This window comes from Mastigoproctus giganteus, chromosome 10, assembly GCF_048544385.1.
Source record: "Mastigoproctus giganteus isolate SK-2022 chromosome 10, ASM4854438v1, whole genome shotgun sequence".
NCBI classification, from domain to species: domain Eukaryota; kingdom Metazoa; phylum Arthropoda; class Arachnida; order Uropygi; family Thelyphonidae; genus Mastigoproctus; species Mastigoproctus giganteus.
Window position 1 is genome coordinate 29,129,406 of NC_143584.1, and position 19,838 is coordinate 29,149,243.

The 19,838-nt window shown below is 40.1% G+C and overlaps 1 protein-coding gene across 3 annotated transcripts in view; it reads left to right on the plus strand.

The window, feature by feature from the left end:
* The window catches only part of LOC150078920 (septin-7-like), a 510,661-nt gene that overhangs the window by 255,879 nt on the left and 234,944 nt on the right, over window positions 1–19,838 (plus strand). The window lies entirely within an intron of this gene.

A 19,838-nucleotide genomic window follows, 5' to 3' on the forward strand; every position in this document is an offset into this window, starting at 1 on the left:
ATGGTTGCAAGTCTGATGTGTGGAAATTTGTCTTCAGCCAGTGGGTATTTAATTGTTGGAAGAAACTTCAATCTAGTGTTGTACAGGTGGATAGTTGAATAGATTCATAGAAGAACTAGACAGACTGTTAGAGGTATAGACAGTTTTTTTTTTTTTTTTTTGACTGATGCTGTATAAGCTGCTTTCTTGCAACATTTGATCCTACGAATACTGATTAATTTTTAGCTCTGATATACCGGATTTCTTATGGTATAGAATTAATAAAAGGCGTTCTGTTTAAACCTTTGGCAAAACCATATGAATCAGAGGAGTTGACATCCGTCAACTCTTGCCATCATTTGACAGTGAATATTATTAGCTGTATTTATGTGTTATGTATGCTACCCACAGTTATCTAACGGTGGCGTCGGTACTACTTGCACTCTCAAGTTGACCATTCTGCTGCATCAGGTCAATGTGAAATAAATATTATAATAATATTTATTATTATAATATAAAGAAAAAGAATAATACATTATTTTATTTCCTTTTATAAATTATTACAACACATTAGAGATGTCGTTGTTGTTGTTATTTAGTTTTTAGGAGCATTAGCAACTAAGGCCATATTGCTCCGGGAATATGCGGTGGTCATTCCCTGACCTTTCCGCATCCTCCGTATTTGGTGGTGACGGGCTCGAAACGCACTGCTGCTTCTTTCCACCTGGCTACAGAGGCGCCTCATTAGAGATGGTGATTATTATTATATGCAAATGTATACATTAATGAGAAAAAACAAATACATGTAACTTCTGTTGTATGCTTAAATTAAAACCTGTCACACATATTTAATAAACTACGTTTATTTAGGCTCCTGAACTTACTCCTATTCTTTACCGCCTTTTTTTTACTTTCTTATTCCAAAGGTATTTTTCCTTCTGCTTGGAAATTTGCTCATATCCAGCCAGTTCCTAAAAAGGGTGACAAATCCCTCCCATCCAATTATCGTCCCATTGCAATTACTTCTACTCTTTCTAAAGTAATGGAGAAATCAAATAACCGCTAATTCTTAAACTACCTAGAAACCTTCCGTCTGATCAACGATCGCCAGTATGGATTCCGTCAGTGTCGATCCACTGGTGATACTCTGGCTTATGTTACCCATTTATGGACTAATTCAATGGAAAGGTTCGGTGAAACACAAGTAGTTGCTCTTGACATCTCAAAGGCTTTTGATAGTGTTTGGCATAAAGGTCTTCTAAACAAGCTTCCATCTTATGGTTTGCCAACTGTTTTTATTAATTGGTTATCCAGTTTTCTCTCTGATCGCTCACTGAGGGTGATGGTAGATGGCTCTCTGTCTTCTAACTTCTTCACTAATGCTGGTGTCCCCCAAGGTTCAGTTCTTTCCCCCACTCTTTTCCTCTTATATATTAATGACCTTCTTCCATTGACTGGAAATCCTATACATAGTTTTGCCGATGATAGCACATTGCATTCCACTTTCCATTTTGAGAAACCTTGTCCTGCTCAATCATCTTCAATTTCTCGAAAATCTGCTACCAATTCCTTAAATACCGATCTTCAGGTAATTCTCCAGTGGGGCAAAGACAACTTAGTTGATTTCAACCCTTCTAAAACTCAGTCTTGTCTTATATCTCGCAAAAAGGATTCTTCTGCTCCTAACTTTAGTGACACTCCGATTTCTAGGTAAAATGATATATCTCTTTTGGGGATTACCCTGACTTCTAATCTCTCTTGTCACAAGCACATTACAAATATTGATTCTTCTGCATTTAAAAAAACTTGGTTTTTCTTTTTCGCTCTCGGCGTTACTTTTCTTCCAAACAGCTGTTCACTCTGTATAAATCGCAAATCCGCCCTGCCATGGAACATTGTTCCCACATCTGGGGTGGTACCCCCAAAACCTCTCTCAGGCTGCTTGATTCCATTCAGAAGAGGGCAGTTTGGTTAATTAATGATTCATCTCTAACAGAGTCTCTCCACTCGCTGTCTCATAGACGTACTGTTTCTGCTGCATGCCTCTTCTACAGGTACTTCCATGGGCACTGTTCTTCAGAATTGGCTTCTATAATTCCCGCTCTCTCTTTCAAAACAGTCCGAACACGTGCCGCCACCAGCCAACATCCATTTACTGTCCAACTCCAAACTCACAGAACCAACTTTTCATCTTCCTCGTTCATTCATTCAACTGCCGTTTTCTGGAACGACCTTCCTTCATATGTATTTCCCGAAAATTACAGTCTACAGAAGTTCAAGTCCAATGTCAACAAATATCTTCTTTCGCCTTCTCAACCTCCAACCCAAGCATGGTACTAAGTACTATAGGTTCTAATACCTCTCGTGTTTGGGGTTTACATAAAAAAAAAAAAAAAAAAACGTGAACCTCATCTGTCGGCAGACTGTTACTTGGGTGACTGCATTCAGGTGGGAATGCATCCTCCATTAGATTCCTGCATTAGGTCATGTAACCGCGGGTTACCTGCAGTGTGGATTGGGTTTTCAGTCAATGCAGTTCGCCGTCAGAATTGGTTTCAGTTTTGAATTGAAATGATTTTATACAATAACACCAAACATTAATATATTAGCTCATAAGATGATTATTTTTAATACTTAACTGTCAGTTTTTATTATTATTATTATATTTTTTTTTTTTTTTATGAAAACCGCAAACAAGAAAGGTATCAAAATCTACAAAATCTATAGTACTTAGTACCATGCATGAATTGAAAAAGATGGGGACGGGGTGGCAGGAAACTTTGCTCTGGAAACTAAATATGGGTTTCACCACTTCAAGCCTCCAATAAGCAAAGTGGTGGTGGTGATGAATCTCGTCACTCACCGATTGACGAGATTCATCTACCATCTAGTGTAGTATCAGTAAATGTTATATTATTAGTATTATTTTATATTAGTAGTGGTAGCGGTTAGTATTAGCACTGGTACCGTGCATGGGTTGCGGGGGGGATGCCGGTAACGTTGCTCTTGAGGCTAAACATGGCTTCCACCACTTCAAGTCTCCAATAAGCAAAGTGGCGGTATTACACCAGTTGATGAGAGTGAGCCACCACCTAGCTGTTGCACTCTCACTTTGATTTTTTTCAGACCAAATCTAGGTGATGCCAAGGTGGGGAAAGTATCCACCAGGACAATGAAGTACCGAGGAAGGTGGGACAAAATTATAATGGCTACTATTATATCTGTTTTTTGTTTTTCCCTTCCCCTTTTTTCGGTATATTCACACTGACCACAAAAGACAGAGGTTCAATCGTTCATTAATAACGATTTTTTTTTTTTTATGAAGTTTTTTTTTTTTTTTTTTTTTTTTTTGTGGTTTGTAGGAGTGTTTCTACTTTTGTTGTAATTTGAATCGCACAATAAGTACTTTACTGTTGACATCGTAGAAATCAAAAATAAGTCTAGTGAATGAACAAAAATAAAAACAACTTTACTACTAAATTTCAAGACCCAAGTGTTTCATTGCCTCCCGACACCGAAATGTCAGAATTTAAAAGTTCAACAGAAAGAAAATAAAAGCGATTTATCGGATGTGGAATATTCAGTGATGAAAATATTGAACCACCACTTAACGAAATTCAAAACGCTATCAGAATGAAATTTCCAAAATTAATAGATGACGATGAAGAGATTTTCGGTTGTTAAAGTGGTGGAAAAGTTAGTTATTAGACCTTGGAAGTTATTAGACCTTGAAAAGAAATGAAGTGTGAGTATTCGAAGTAATGTTTATGAAGATCCTGACATGCGAGGAAGCACAACTTGGCTGAAACTCTTCCTATTCCCAAATTTATATCAATTAATTTCGAGATAGAAAGTCAGCGCATGAATTTTTCGATCACATCTCGTACACATAGCTGGGAAGTACTATGAGCCACTGTGTTACTCTGTGATGTCATTCATTTAATTATTAAATTGTATCGCGCAGATGTGGGAAATCACCGGTGGCGCCTTCCACGAAACACTATTTAAATTGTTATTAAACACTATTAAGCAGTTGGTGTTAGTCATATAAAGAAAGCGCTCAATATAATCTTTGGTCAATCTTTTTCTTTTTAATATATTCCACCATGTTAGGAGAATGGTTAGAAACGAAAAACTGAAATACAGCTTTTTTTTTTTTTTTTTTTCTTTCTTTTTAACAAACTAATGTCTTAGGTTCAGATTACTAGGGGTTTGTGAAAAATCCATGTCGAATCCCTGGAAGGGTTGTGTAAAATTTATTTAAAATACATTCTTATTTTTTGTTTTATTTTTTATTAATTTATTTTATTATATTAGCGAATAATTTTTTTTTATTTTTTTATTTGTAACTTAAGAATACAGTTTTATTTAATTATTCATTTTGAACCCCTATACAGCGTTTGCGCTAGGAGGGTTTTATTTGCAATGCTATTCAAAATAATTGGGCGTGAGATTTCCAAATTAAAAGGAGGGGGGAAATGTCAATCGTTGTAGCTGAGGGTACAGAAATACATCCGCGCTTGAGTAACCGTGATTTAAACTCGCGTGGCTACTTAATACAGTGATGTTCTCTTATTCTAGTTTTATGTGGTCGTCCAAGAGAATGAATAAATTTTGTGTGTTGTAAGTGCCAACCATTCGTTTATAGATAAAATAGAAGAAATCTTTATTGTACAGTAAAGATACAAAATGGTGATAGCATCAGCAAACCTCCTTTACTGATGCCGTCTGCCCGCTCCCTCTCCTCCTGTGAAATGGACTACATGCGGCAACATACCCGTGTTATTATTATTAGCCATATGGTACAAGGAAGCCTGAGGCTTATGCTGCACCAGCCAAAAAAATAAAATAATAAAATAAATAAAAATTCCCGAGTTACCCTCCTGTGTGTGAGCGAGAGAAGTAGAAAGGCATCACCAAGAAAGAGAAGAATGATGATATCCAGCTCAGGACCCTGGGTTTGACAAGCCCATACTCACCAAATGTGAGCCCCCGGGGTTATAATTCATAATATCTATCCCCAGGGGCTCACATCTGGTGAGCATGGGCTTGGCACACTCAGGGTCCTGAGCTGGATATCATCATTCTTCTCTTTCTTGGTGATTCCCTTCTAGACGTAGCCCAGTGGTCAGGCGCGAGAGTGCATAGCACGCGTTCCTTGACTGGACCGGGGTTCAAGCCCGTGACTACTAAATACGATAAATATTTGTATTGACGATTTATTGTAAGCTCTACTGACTTGGTTGTCGTGCCGGAGTATAAACAGAAAATTTATTTTCTGGCTCCCTGGGTAAATCAGAAATTTTTTTTTTTTTTTTTTTTTTGCTGGTGCAGTATAAGCCTCAGGCTTCCTTGCACCCTATGGCTAATAATAATGAAGTGTAAACAAAATAGTCAAATGAACGTGAATATCAGAGATATTCAGGTTCAGTTGAATATCAATGATATTCAGGTTCTTTTTATTAGTATTAGCCGAATAGTTTGGAAAGCATCAGCTTTTGTTACATTGGAAGGGGGATATTAATGTACTGAGTGCATTACATTTCAGGCGTGTTAGCAGAATTAGTGATATTTAACGATTTATAACGGGGTGGAAACGAGCAAAAACAACGACCTTTTATGCGCAGGCCGAGAACATTTCGGTTTAGCGCATGGCAACAAACAATGTCCAGTGCTTCAGCTACGTTACATGGATAGCCTGTGTCACAGAGTAGTAAAACAGTGTCCACTCCCATATACGATAATGTTAATTCCGATTACACGTTAAAACACATAGAAAGTGGCGCCACCAATTTCGGACCTAAGAAACAGGCCGGAACATTGCGAAGAGTTCGTGAAGAATTTTCTACAGCATTGTATTTGCGATGGACAATATATCAATTCACCGATTATTAGTATGAAATATTCACAATTAATTATTGTTCCGTTCCAATACAAAAGATACAATAAAAGATGGAAGAATAACGAAATATAAACGTATGTAAAGATATCGGCAAATTTAAATTAGTGGTTATGATAGCCTTGTGGTAACGCTAAAGGAAGGCGTTTTCTCCTCCCTACTTTTTTCTTTCAACGTTTTTCTCCCTTCTTATAATTTAAATTCATTTCTCAAGTATACATATGGTAATTTACTTGTGTTTTCAGTTTTTTTGTAATTTAATTATTTTTCTTTATTTATTTATTTATTACTTTGCCATAGCATCCTATGAAATGAACACTGCATTATTTAGCTGCTAACCATAGCCACTAATAATTTTTTTTTTTTTTTGTATACTACACAAAAATACAAAGAATCTGGAATCAATGAAAAATTAGGAATACAATTATGTGACTAAATTTTGACCGTTTTATTGCTGAGTTAGTTATTTTATTTAACAAAATTTAGCTTTCTTTCATTTAGATCACTATTTATTTGAGTTAGCTTTACAACAACAAGGACACACTTTTTTTTATAATAAAAATCATTATGTGATTATAAATTAAATTAAATTAATTAAATCATTGTGATTATTAATTAAAAACACTATTATCACACTTTTTAATTAAAATTCCTTTAATTTATGAAGTTTCACATTACATATGAAAGATTTGAATTTTATGTGGTCTTCTGTTTTTGAAATAGTAATATCATCATGAACTGTCCTGTAATATATAAAAAAAAGCATGTTGTTTTAAGTCATAAAATTAAAAGCATGACTAAAGACTTACACTGAGTGATCACTGAATTATGATCACCAGGCAACCAGAGAAAGTAACACTCTTGATCTGGTTATTAGCAGTGATCATTCGTGTATTAAGAATTTGCAGATAAAGGAACCACTAGGTGGCAGTGATCACAGTGTGCTGAAGTGGGATTTACTCAAAGAGGTAACTACCGTCAGGGGTAAAGGAAAGGGTTTTTGCTTCCGTAAAGGGGAGTACAGTGGTCTCAGACAGTTTTTAAATTCTGTACAGTGGGATCAACTGACGATGTTACAAACAGTAAATTCTAAGTGGGAAGCATTCAAGGAATTAATCGTGGAAGCTACTAGACTTTATATACCGATTAAGAAATATCGTTCAAGGTTTAGGCCTAAATGGTTATCAAATGAACTAATGAGACTCGTGACAGAGAAGAAAAATGCATGGGATGCATATAAATTATCAGGTGACGCAGAAGCCTGTGGCAGATATAAGCTAGTCTGTAATCAGGTCACAAAGGAGGTTCGGCAGGCGAAGGCGGATTACGAGAAATCTTTGCCAAAAGATGCTAAGAAAAACAGCAAGGATTTCTTTACTTATATAAACTCTAAAAGGAAGGGGATGAATATGATTGGTCCACTTGACATCGATGGTTCGACTGTTGATGATCCTGCTCAGATAGCAAACAAACTGAATGAGTATTTTGCATCTACATTCACACGTGAGTCATTATTACAGTTTGAAAATGGAAGAAGGTTATCAAATTGTAGCAGTGTGCTTAATGATTTTGTAATAACTGAGAGCAAAGTGGAGGAGAAATTGTTGAAGTTAAACATAAGAAAGGCACCTGGGGTGGATGGGATCTATCCAGTTATTTTAAAGGAGGCGGCAAAGCAACTAAGCAAACCCTTAGCCATAATTATGAGAGCATTCTTGGACTCAGGGGAGGTTCCCACGGACTGGAGATGTGCAAATGTGTCCCCAATTCACAAAGGTGGATCGAAGGGTGACACGAGTAATTACAGACCAGTTAGTTTAACTTCTGTTCCGGGTAAAATAATGGAGTCACTGGTTAAAGATGCATTGCAGGATCATCTAGACAAGACTGCAGCAATAATTCAAACACAGCATGGGTTTGTTAAGGGAAAGTCTTGTCTGACAAATTTGATTGGTTATTATGATGTGGTCACAAAGGAACTGGATGCAAAAAATAATTTTGATATCATATACTTGGATTTCAGGAAAGCTTTTGACACTGTTGCGCATGGAAGACTGCTGTACAAATTGGAGCAGAATGGTATTAAGGGTAAGTTGCTACAATGGATAAAAGGATGGTTAAGTGGGAGAAGACAGAGGGTGGTAATCAATGGGTGCTGCTCTTCGTGGACTAATGTTATTAGTGGAGTCCCACAGGGTTCGGTGTTGGGTCCTCTGTTGTTTTGTGTATTTATCAATGATATTGATGAAGGTATATCAGGCTTAATGTCGAAGTTTGCAGATGACACAAAGGTTGGCAGGGTTGTTAATGACAGTAATGGCAGTGTGCTACTGCAACAGGATCTAGATAATTTGGGCAGATGGGCTAAGAAGTGGCAACTGAAGTTCAACCTTGACAAATGCAAAGTACTGCATATGGGTAGAAGTAACCCCAGAGAAACGTACCAACTGTGTGGTACTACACTTAAGGTGGTAGAAAATGAAAAAGACCTGGGAGTAATTGTGCAGTTAGATATGAAGTTTTCTGAGCAATGTAGACAGGCTGCTAGGGCAGGTCATGGGGTTTTGTCAATGATATATAGGAATTTTGCTAGCAGGGAAAAGGAGGTGATTGTCCCTCTGTATAAGGCAATGGTCAGGCCACGCCTTGAGTACTGCGTACAGGTCTGGAGGCCTCATTTTAGGAAGGATGTAGATTTGCTTGAGCGTGTACAGAGAAGAGCAACACGATTGGTGAGGGGAATGAAGGGATTCTCTTACCAAGAGAGGCTTAAGTTCTGCAAATTGCAGTGACTAGAGACTAGGCACCTGCGCGGTGATCTGATTGAGGTCTATAAGGCCTTGAATGGGTTGAGCACGCTGAATTCTGATGGGATCCTTCCACTTGTTCAGATTACGAACCTACGGGGACATAAGTTCAAATTAAGAAAGGACAGATGTAGAATAGATGTGCGGAAATTTGCCTTTAGCCAGCGGGTGGTTAATTGCTGGAACAAACTTCCATCTGTCGTTGTGGAAGTTGATAGGTTAAATAAATTTAAGGAGGAACTGGACAGGCATTTGGAGGGAATGGTGTGATTTTTTTTTTTTTTTTGGCTGATGCTGCATAAGCTCCTACACTTGCTTTCTTGCATCATGTGCCACTACTACTACTACTACTACTACTACTACCAACCTAATACTTCATAGGTCCTCCTTTTGCCCTCAGTACAGCAGCTATCTGATGTGAAATTGATTCAACAAGATGTCGGAAGCGCTTGGGAGGTATGGCCAACCAAGCTGTGTGTAATGCACCCAGCAGTGCCGGTATGGAGGTGATTGGTGAATCCAGATGCCCGATATGCCTTTCCATAGTGTCCCATAAGTGCTCTACGGGATTGATAATGGTGGGAGTTCAGAGGCAAATCGATATGCTGGAAGTCAGAACTATGTTCCCCAAATCATTCCTGCACAACAAGTGCCCGATGGCTCGGCGCATTGTCATCTTGAAAGACACCATTGCCATTCAGGAAAAAGTGTAACATAACGGGGTGTACACAGTCGGCAAGCAGTTGACGATAGCGGAAACCACTGATACGTTGTTCCACATGCACCAGGGGTCCAAGTTCTTGCCAGTGAAACATGCCCCACACCATATAACTGCCTTCACTGGCCTGCACTTTTGATACCATGCATTATAGATCAAGAGCCTCATGTTGTTGACGCCAAATCCGTACACGACCATCCACGTTGTGGAGTAAATAACGTGACTCATCCGACCAGCACACCTTCTTCCAGTCTTCTAACATCCAACTTGCATGCTCTTTGCACCAGGAGAGGATTCCGTAGGAGTTCTCTGCTGGTATAGCCCATACGTGCAAACATGCGATGCATGGTCATGCCAGATATTGTTCTGGGTTGGCCCATGTTGTTATTGGCTAGTCAGCTCTTCAACAGTGCTGCACCTGTTCGCCTGTACGAGTCGTCAGACCCGGCGCTCACCTCTAACTTAAACCTTTTGCTGACCTTTCCAGTTTTGATGTCAGATAATTGTTTGACCATTTTGACATCCTGGTACCCTTTAACTACTGCGGCTCTCAAATACCCTACCAGTTCATACATTTTGGAAATCGAGGCACCAGCTTGTCGAGCACCCACAATCTGACCTTTATCAAAGTCTAATAAATCCTTCCTTTTACCCATCACGCTCAGAATTTTACTATCTACTGAACCACTGACACCTTATCTATGCTACGTAGGTCAACTAACTGCGCACTCTCGTACCTCACGTGGTCAATGGGTCGCATTCAGTTTTCATAGGGGGTGGTCATAATTCATTGATCACTTAGTGTATATGCCCTATACAAAGCAACATAAACAAATAAATTAATAATAATAAAGCACTGTGTCACAGTCTTCAGTACAATCCTTGATTTCATAAACCATAAAGATGCTATGATATGCTGTTACTGAGAAATAAGCTTTGTTTCCTTTGCAAATACAAATATCAGTATCTTCCTTACAACTCCAGACAAAATTCAGATAATTTTGATACTGGAGTTGTAAGAAAGTTACTGATACAGATAAAAACTCTGAAACATGCTTAAGACTTTCTTGTGGACAGTTCACTAGACTAAAACAAGTGGGAGCTGTCATCTTCAACAATATCAGAACCTTTTTTTTTTAAACTATGATGCCAATTCTGAAATTTTTTTTTATATATATATAAAAAGGAACAGGTATTTTTCATATTTACAATAATCTTCAGGTGTGGCTTTCAGAGATATTCTGAAAGCCACACCTGAAGTGAACATGCATGTTTTCGTCTCAAGGAAGAGCATCCCATTGGTAAGCCATGCATTGGAGGCCTATGTAATCTTGATGGAGGTTATTTTATTGCCTGCCATGGTGTGTCTTTGCCCATTTTTTTGTATTATTTTCTTCTGTCTGGTTGGGTAGGTAGATAGGATCTCATTGTCGAGGTTCAGCAGGGTGTACTATTTGTCTGTCTTCCTTATAGCTTGGTAGATTGTTGCTTTTCTTTTTCTGAAAGTAGTCCTTTAAAGTTCTTAATTGCTTTATTCTTTTATCCGATGAGGTTCGTCAACCCTCTTCCCCCCACCCCTCTTTCCTGGCTATGGTTAGTGTCTCTCGACAGTCACATTCAGATGATGTTGGCAGCTCTTCATCATCATCATTGTCCTGATCCTTCTCATCATCTCCCCCAACTCAGTGTTATTCCACTCTGGAATAACACTGAGTTGGGGGAAATTCAAAAGGAGTGCATAGGTGTTTATCTTTGAATTGTGTTCCCTCCATGTAGCTTTTCTTTTAGCAGGCTTCTAAGTCTCCGGTGGTATTTCTTGGTGAAGTGGGCCTTGATCTCCTTGTTCTGGATATTCAGCTTGCATCATCCTCAAGTATTTGTAGTTCTCTCACTCTGTCATGGCTTTAATTTCTTTGGTGATCTAGAGTAGTTGTTGGAGTAGCTTCTTGGTTGTCGCGTAGAGCTTGATGTCTTCTGTGTAAATCAGGTGGAAGAGAGTGTACAGCTTCTTTCTCCCTTTTTTCATGGTATGTCCAAACTTGCTGGTATCAGTGGATAACATAGTGGACAGCAGATTGTGCCCAACAGAACCACAGTGGGATTGGTTTGGTTGTGATGTTCCTGACTTTGATTATGGTTCTCCATTTTGCCATGGTTGTTTCTAGGAAGTCTGTCGCCACTCGGTTGATCTTGTTGTTCTTCAGCATTTCTGTCTTAAACTCCATGCCACCCACAGCTATGGGGCATGGAGTTGAAAGCCTTGTGGTAGTTTGATGTAAGTCATGAACAGGTTACGGTTCTTCTTGTAGGCTTACTCCATAACTGCCAAAAAAATTATGCCTATTCATTAGTGGGTGGGGGGAACAATATTAGATAAATTTTAGAATTGAGAATCTTACATGTAAACTTCTTATCAATTTCAATTTTGACTAGCTAATTGAAAACTCCAGAAAAATGCAGCAGAAAAGGATCTTCCTAAATAAAAAGTAAACAAATTAACAATTAGCATATGTTAAATGAAATACCCAGTATATATGTTTATTATTATTATAAAACTTTTTTCCCCCTTATGGGATTTTTTTTTGCCCCATGACAGGTACTAGTACCAAGTGCAGGGGGTGGTTAGTTGTGTACAGTTACTATTATTATTATTACTGTTGGTTGAGGAACTCTCTTACTGTATACTGGTGTTCAGGATTGTGGCCTTCTGGAGTTCCATCTAAGTGTTCTCTGCAAGGCCTATTGCTGCTAGGTTCTTATGGAGGCTCTTTGGCACCATGCTGGTAATTGAAACAGTGATCAGGATGATCATTACTTGTTCCATATGGTAGAGCGCACTGTGTTTCTTCGGGTTCTCAGTTGTTTTTCCTCTTGCTCTACGAGGTCTGACAAGTCCCTTCCTTTCTGAGCTATGGTCAGTCTCTTTATGGTGGAATTTGGGTGGTGTTAGAAGTTTTAGTTGTCATTGTCTTTCTTATGATCCCTTCCAGCTCAATGTTAGTCCATTCAGTGATCCTGAAGGAGTACGTTAGCATTGGGACTGCATAGTTGTTTATGGCTTTAACTGTGTTCCCTCCATTCATCTTTGCTTTGAGCAGACTTCTGAGTCTCTGATAGTATTTTTCAGTCAGGCAGACCTTGATCTCCTTGTGCTCTAACTGCTGAGTCTGCATCATCCCCATGTATTTGTAGGTCTCTCCCCTTGTCATGGCTTTAATCTCTTTACCAGTGTGAATCTTATTATTATTTTAAAAGTTTTTTCCTCCTTTTATGGAATTTTTTCTGCACCGTGATGGGTACTGGTACCAAGTGCATGGAGTAGTTGGTTGTGTCCGGTTACTGTTATTATTATTATTTTTTTGGTCATTCGCAGGTGTTCAGGATTGCGGCTTTCTGAAGTTCCATATGAGTATTCTCTGGGAGGCTTATTGCTGCTAGGTTCTTATGGAGGCTCTTTGGCACCATGCCAGTGGTTGATAGAGTGATCAGGACCGTTATTACTTGTTCCGTATGCCACATTTCTTTGACTTCCTGTCTTAGGTCTGAGTACTTTCTGATATTTTCCTCATATGTTTTCTGGAGGTTGCTGATGTTGGGCACTGCTATGTCAATCAGGTAGGTGGCTATTTCCTTCTTGTCGATGAGGGTTACAAAATGATGGACAAAACGATGAGGATCGTTTTGTCCATTGTTATTGCATAGGCTATACCAATCCCAATTCAGTTTATGAGTAGAGGTTTCTCTTTCATACTTGTAATACAGTAAACCTTCTTTGATCGGCTGGTATTTTTGCTGTAGTTTCTGATGTGTTATCCCGGCAACTTGGTCATGTCTGCGAGCATACGCCATCTAGGTGATCACTGTGCATCCTACAGTGATGTGCTGGATTTTTTCTGGGATGGTCATTACTTGTGAACGGGATGATCATTACTTGTTCGACATGCCACATTTCTTTGACTTCCTGTCTTAGGTCTGAGTACTTGCTGATATTTTCCTCATATGTTTCCTGGAGGTTGCTGGTGTTGGGCACTGCTATGTCAATCAGGTAGGTGGCCATTTCCTTCTTGTCAATGAGAGTTATGGCTGGTCTGGTGTGCAGGATCGTTTTGTCCATTGTTATTGCATAAGCTATACCGATTCTCATACAGTTTATGAGTAGAGGTCTCTCTCTCATACAGCCCGAGGTTTATACTTGTAATACAGTAAACTTTCTTTGATTGTCTGGTATTTTTGCTGTAGCTTCTGATGTATTATCTCAGCAACTTGGTCATGTCTGTGAGCATACTCCTTCTAGGTGATCACCGTGCATCCTACAGCGATGTGCTGGATTTTTTTCTGGGGCCATATGTCATCATTGACATGTCATCCATTACTCTGGGTCTTGGATGGTGAGCATGAATCCTTCAGTCTTGTAGAACAGTCTTCCTTTTGTAAGCCAAACATTGGAACCCATCTTGATGGAGATCATTGTAGTGTCTACCATGGAGTGTCTTCTTCATCCATCTTTCTGTGTTTGTTTCTTCTGTGTGCATGAGTGTGGTGTCCTTGTTGAATTTGAGTGTTGCTGCCATTTTTCTATCTTTCTTATGGCTTGGTAGATTGGCATTGTGTTTTCCTGGAAGCAATCATGCAGGTTCTTAATCGCCTTCTTTTCTTCAATAAGGTCAATCAATCCCTTTGCTCCTTCTTTACGGGCTATGGTCAGTCTCTCTCGATGGCCAACTTCGGGTGATGTTGGTGACTCTTCGTCATTATCCTGATCAATCTCATAATATCCTGCATCTTGGTGTTGGTCCAATCAGTGATTCTGAAGGAGTACGTTATTCCTGGGACTGTGTAAGTGTTTATGGCTGTGACCATGTTCCCACCATTCAACTTTGAATTTAGCAGGCTTCTCAGTCTGATGGTATTTCTCAGTCAGGGGAGCCTTTATCTCCTTCTGTTCTTACTGGTGGGCTTGCATCATCCTCAAATATTTGTAGGTCTCTTCCTCTGTTATTGCTTCAATCTCTTCATCAGTCTTCAGCTGGTAGTTTCATCCAGCTGGATGTCCTTGATGCAATCCATGGGCCTTGCATTTGCCTAGGCAAAATTGCATCCTGATGTCAGTGCTGAACTCTTCAGTGATCTGGGGTAGCTGCTGGAGTTGATTCTCAGTTGTGGCATAGAGTTTGATGTCATCCGTGTATATCAGGTGAGTGGGGTGCACAGTTTTTTCTTCCTTCTTTTAGGGTATATCCATACTTGCTGTTATAGAGCATGTTGGATAGTAGGTTTAGTGCTAGACAGAACCATAGTGGGCTCAGGGATCTCCCTGGAACATTCCTCTTCTGATGGGGATCATTCTGGTGGTGATGTTGTCAAACTTGATAGTGGTCTTCCATTTTGCGAAGTGCTTCTAGTACGTTTTTCAGTGTCAGGGTGAATTTGTAGATCTTTACTGTCTCTATTAGCCAGCTGGGGAATGAAATCATAGTCCTTGTGGTAGTTTGATGTACAGGTTGTGATGCTTCTTGTGGGCTTACTCCATAACTGCAGTATCAATGGCCAATTGCGCCTTGCATCCTTTGTCCATCTGCTTACATCCCTTCTGCTGCTGCTTAGCCATGATGTTTTGACCCTCCAAGTGGTCTGATATATTCTGACAGGTAATTAGTCTGTACTTTACTGGGTTTGTGGTGTGTCTTTGTCCTTAGCCTTCAGGTAGATGATTTCTGGAGTCAGACTCTGGGATTGCACTGCTTCTATTAGAATGAGCAGAAGCCCGAAAAACAAGATGCATGGTATTTCAGAGACTGCTGGGAGCCATTGCGGTACAAATAAACACATGGGTTGTGTTAGGGTAGCTAAGAATAGAAACAGGTGCAGGTATACTTGTGTGTACACCAATGCTAGGAGTTTAGTAAATAAATTTGATGAATTTGAGGTATTGCTCAAAACATCAAAGGCAGATATTGTTGGGATATCAGAGACGTGGTGTCACACAGATATAAGGGATGCAGAACTGCAATTTGGGGAGTACAACGTCTACAGAAAGGATAGACAGGATAGGAAGGGGGGAGGGGTTATGCTATTAGTTAAGAAACACATAAAAACCAAGGAAGTGAAGCCAGTCGACATCGCTGGACAGTGCAGTGTTGAGTCAGTTTGGTGTGACATAAGCATTGGGAGATCAAAATTGAGAGTAGGAGTGTGCTATAGGCCTAATGACTCTGATGAGTATAATAAGAAACTGTACAGGGAAATAGAGTGGGCCAGTAAATCAGAGAGTCTTATAATGGGAGATTTTAATTTCCCAGATATTGACTGGAATTTGGGGGCTGGTTACTCACACACTAGCAGGGCTTTTGTGGATTTATTGGATGATTGTTTTCTACATCAGCATGTTCAGGAGGCAACTAGAGGGAGTAATACTCTTGATTTGATTATCAGCAGTGATTCTTCATGCATTAAGAATCTGCAGATAAATGAACCACTAGGTGGCAGTGATCACAGTGTGCTGAAGTGGGATTTACTGAAAGAGGTAACTACCATTAGGGGTAAAGGGAAGGGTTATTGCTTCCGTAAAGGCGACTACGATGGACTGAGACAGTATTTAAATTCTATACAGTGGGACCAACTGATGATGTTACCAACAGCAAATTCAAAATGGGAAGCATTCAAAGAACTTATCTTGGAAGCTACTAGGCTTTACATACCAACTAAGAAATATTGTTCAAGGTTTAGGCCAAAATGGATGTCAGATGAACTAATGAGGCATATGGCAGAGAAGAAAAATGCATGGGATACTTACAAATTAACACATGACACAGAAGCCTATGATAGATACAAGTTGATATGCAACCAAGTTACAAAGGAGGTTAGGCAGGCGAAGGCAGATTACGAGAAATCCTTGGCAAGGGATGCAAAGAAAAACAGCAAAGAGTTCTTTACTTATGTAAACTCTAGAAGGAAGGGGATGAATCAGATTGGTCCACTTGATATTGATGGGTCAACTGTTGATGATCCTGCTCAGGTAGCTAACAAACTAAATGAATATTTTGCATCGACATTCACACATGAGGAGTTATTCAGCAAGGGGAATGCCAGAGGTGTATTCAACTCTAGCAGTAAGCTACAGAATCTTGAAATAACTGGGAGTAAAGTGGAGGAGAAACTGTTGAAGATAAACACAAGAAAGGCACCCGGGGTGGATGGGATCTATCCAGTTATATTAAAGGAGGCAGCAAAGGAAGTAAACAAACCCTTAGCCATAATTATGAGAGCTTCCTTGGACTCAGGGGAGGTACCCATAGACTGGAAATGTGCAAATGTGACCCCAATTCACAAAGGAGGATCAAAGGCTGACACAAGTAACTATAGACCTGTGAGCTTAACTTCTGTTCCAGGAAAATTAATGGAGGCACTGGTTAAAGAAGCACTGCAGGATCATCTAGACAAGACTTCAGTTATAGCTCAGACACAGCATGGTTTTGTTAAGGGGAAGTCTTGCCTGACCAACCTGATTGGATACTATGATGCAGTCACAAAAGAACTGGATGCAGGGAATAACTTTGATATTATATACTTGGATCTTAGAAAGGCTTTTGATACTGTTGCACAAGGAAGACTGCTACACAAATTGGAGCAGTGTGACATTGGAGGCAAATTGCTGCTATGGATAAAGGGGTGGTTGAGTGGGAGAAGACAGAGAGTGGTAATCAATGGACACTGCTCATCGTGGACTAATGTTATTAGTGGAGTCCCTCAGGGCTCAGTGTTGGGTCCATTATTGTTTTCTGTATTTATAAATGATATTGATGATGGTATATCAAGCTTAATGTCCAAGTTTGCAGATGATACAAAGGTTGGCAGGATTGTCAAGGACACTACTGACACTATGCTGCTGCAACAGGATCTGGAAAGGTTGAGCAGATGGGCTGAGAGGTGGCAAATGAAGTTTAACATTGACAAATGTAAAGTACTACACATGGGAAACAGCAACCCCAGAGCAACGTATCAACTCTGTGGTACTACACTGACAGTGGTAGAGAATGAAAGGGACTTGGGGGTGATTGTGCAGGCAGATATGAAGTTCTCTGAGCAGTGCAGACGGGCTGCAAGAGTAGCTCATGGAGTATTGTCAATGATATACAGGAATTTTTCCAGCAGGGATAAGGAGGTGATTATTCCATTGTATAAGGCAATGGTCAGGCCACACCTAGAGTACTGTATACAGGTCTGGAGGCCTCATTTCAAGAAGGATGTAGAGCTGCTGGAACGAGTACAGAGAAGGGCAACAAGATTAGTGAATGGAACAAAGGGGTGCTCTTACGAAGAAAGGCTTAAGTTTTGCAAATTACAGTGTCTGGAGACTAGGCACCAGCGAGGTGATCTGATAGAGGTGTATAAAGCCTTGAATGGTTTAAGCATGCTCAATGCTGATGGGATTCTTCCTCTAGCTCAGAAAAATCACCTGAGAGGGCATAAATTCAAATTGAGGAAAGACAGATGTAGGATAGACGTGCGGAAATTTGCCTTTAGCCAGCGGGTGGTTGGTTGGTGGAACAGACTGCCATCCCTTGTGGTGGAGGTTGATAGCCTAAATAAGTTTAAGGCTCAGCTGGACAGGTATTTTGAACGAACAGAGGGGTGAAGTGGAAGTGGGGTTTTTTTTTTTTTTTTTTTATTTGGCTGATGCTGCATAAGCTTGCTTTTTTGCATCAAATGCCTCTACTAATGCTAATGCTAATGATTGTGTTGAGTGCATTATCTGGGTGAAATGCTCTGCTATGTGCCTCTGTGTACAGCTGAATTTCTTGTACCAGTAGTTGTGTATTATTATTATTATTATCATTATCATTATTATAATCCACAACTTCTGGTATTATTATTATAATCCACGACTACTGGTATTATTGTTATTATTATTATTTCTCCCTGATTGGGGGTTCTACCTCATGACGGGTATTGCTACCAAGTACACAGGGTGGTTGTTGTTATGTCTGGTGTTATTGTTGGTCAAGGAACTCTGACTATCCTACAGGTGTTTGCTGGGAGACCTATTGCTGCTAGGCTGTTATGTAGGGTCTTTGTCACCATACCTGTGGTTGACACGATGATCAGGATGGTCGTTACTTGTTGCATATGCCACATCTCTTTGATCTCCTGTCTTAGGTTCGTGTACTTCCTGATTTTTTCCCCAGGTTTTCTGCAGATTGCCAGTGTTGGGTACCACTATATTAATCAGATAGGTAGCCTTTCCCTTCTTGTCCACAAGGGTTATGTCCGGTCTGTTGCGTGGGATTGTCCTATCTGTTATTATGGTGTGGTCCCAGTACAGCTTGTGGATTGGGGTCTCTAGTACTGCCTGGGGTTCGTAATTATAGTACGGTACACTTTCTTTGATCAACTGGTATTTCCTTGCTAGCTTCTGATGTATTATCCTGGCTACCTGGTCGTGTCTATGAGTGTACTCAGTCCTTGGTGATCACCTTGCATCCCGCGGTGATGAGTTGGATCGTTTCTGAGGCCCAGGTGGCATCGTCAACATGCTTCATCGAACACTCCGGGCCCCTTGGTGATGTATTTTCTATAGTTCCTGGTGTTGATTACCTCGTCTTGGATGGTGAGCATGAATCCTTCAGTCTCGGGAAAGAGCATCCCACTTGTGAGCCACGAATTGGAAGCAGTTTTATCTATGTGATCTTGATGGAGATCATTGTAGTGTCTGCCATGGAGTGTCTTCTCTGCCCATCTAGCTTTGTTTGTGCCTCCTGGTTGGGGGGCCCTCTTTGCTTAGGTTGAGTGGGATAATACTGCTTGTCTATCTTACTTATGGCCTGTAATCCTTCAGGTTAACTATCGCTGTCTTCTGTTGCTCAATGAGGTCTATCAGGCCCCTTCCTCCTTCTTTCTGAGCAATTGTCAGTCTCTCCTCGGCAGATTTTTGGTGGTGTTGGTGGCTCTTAGTCATCATTGTCCTTATCTTTCTCATTATATCCTCCAGCTTGGTGTTATGATCTCGAAGGAGTATGTTAGCACTGGGACTGCATAGGTGTTTATGGCTTTAACTGTGTTCCCTCCATTCAGCTTTGCTTTGAACAGGCTTCTGAGTCTCTGGTAATTTTTCGGTCAGGCTGGCCTTAACTTCCTTGTGCTGTAACTGCTGAGCCTGCATCATCCCCAAGTATTTGTAGGCCTCTCCCTCTGCTATGGCTTCGATCTCTTTACCAGTCTGAAGCTGGTAGTTTCGGTTGACTAATTACCCTGGTGCAATTCGTGGGTCTTGCATTTGTCTAGACCAAATTCCATCCTAATATCATTGCTGAATTCTTCGGTGATCTGGAGTAGTTGCTGGAGGTGCTTCTCGGTTCCCGCATAGAGCTTGATGTCATCCATGTACATCAGGTGGGTTAGGGTGTACAGGTTCTTCCTTTCTTCTTTGAGGTTATAT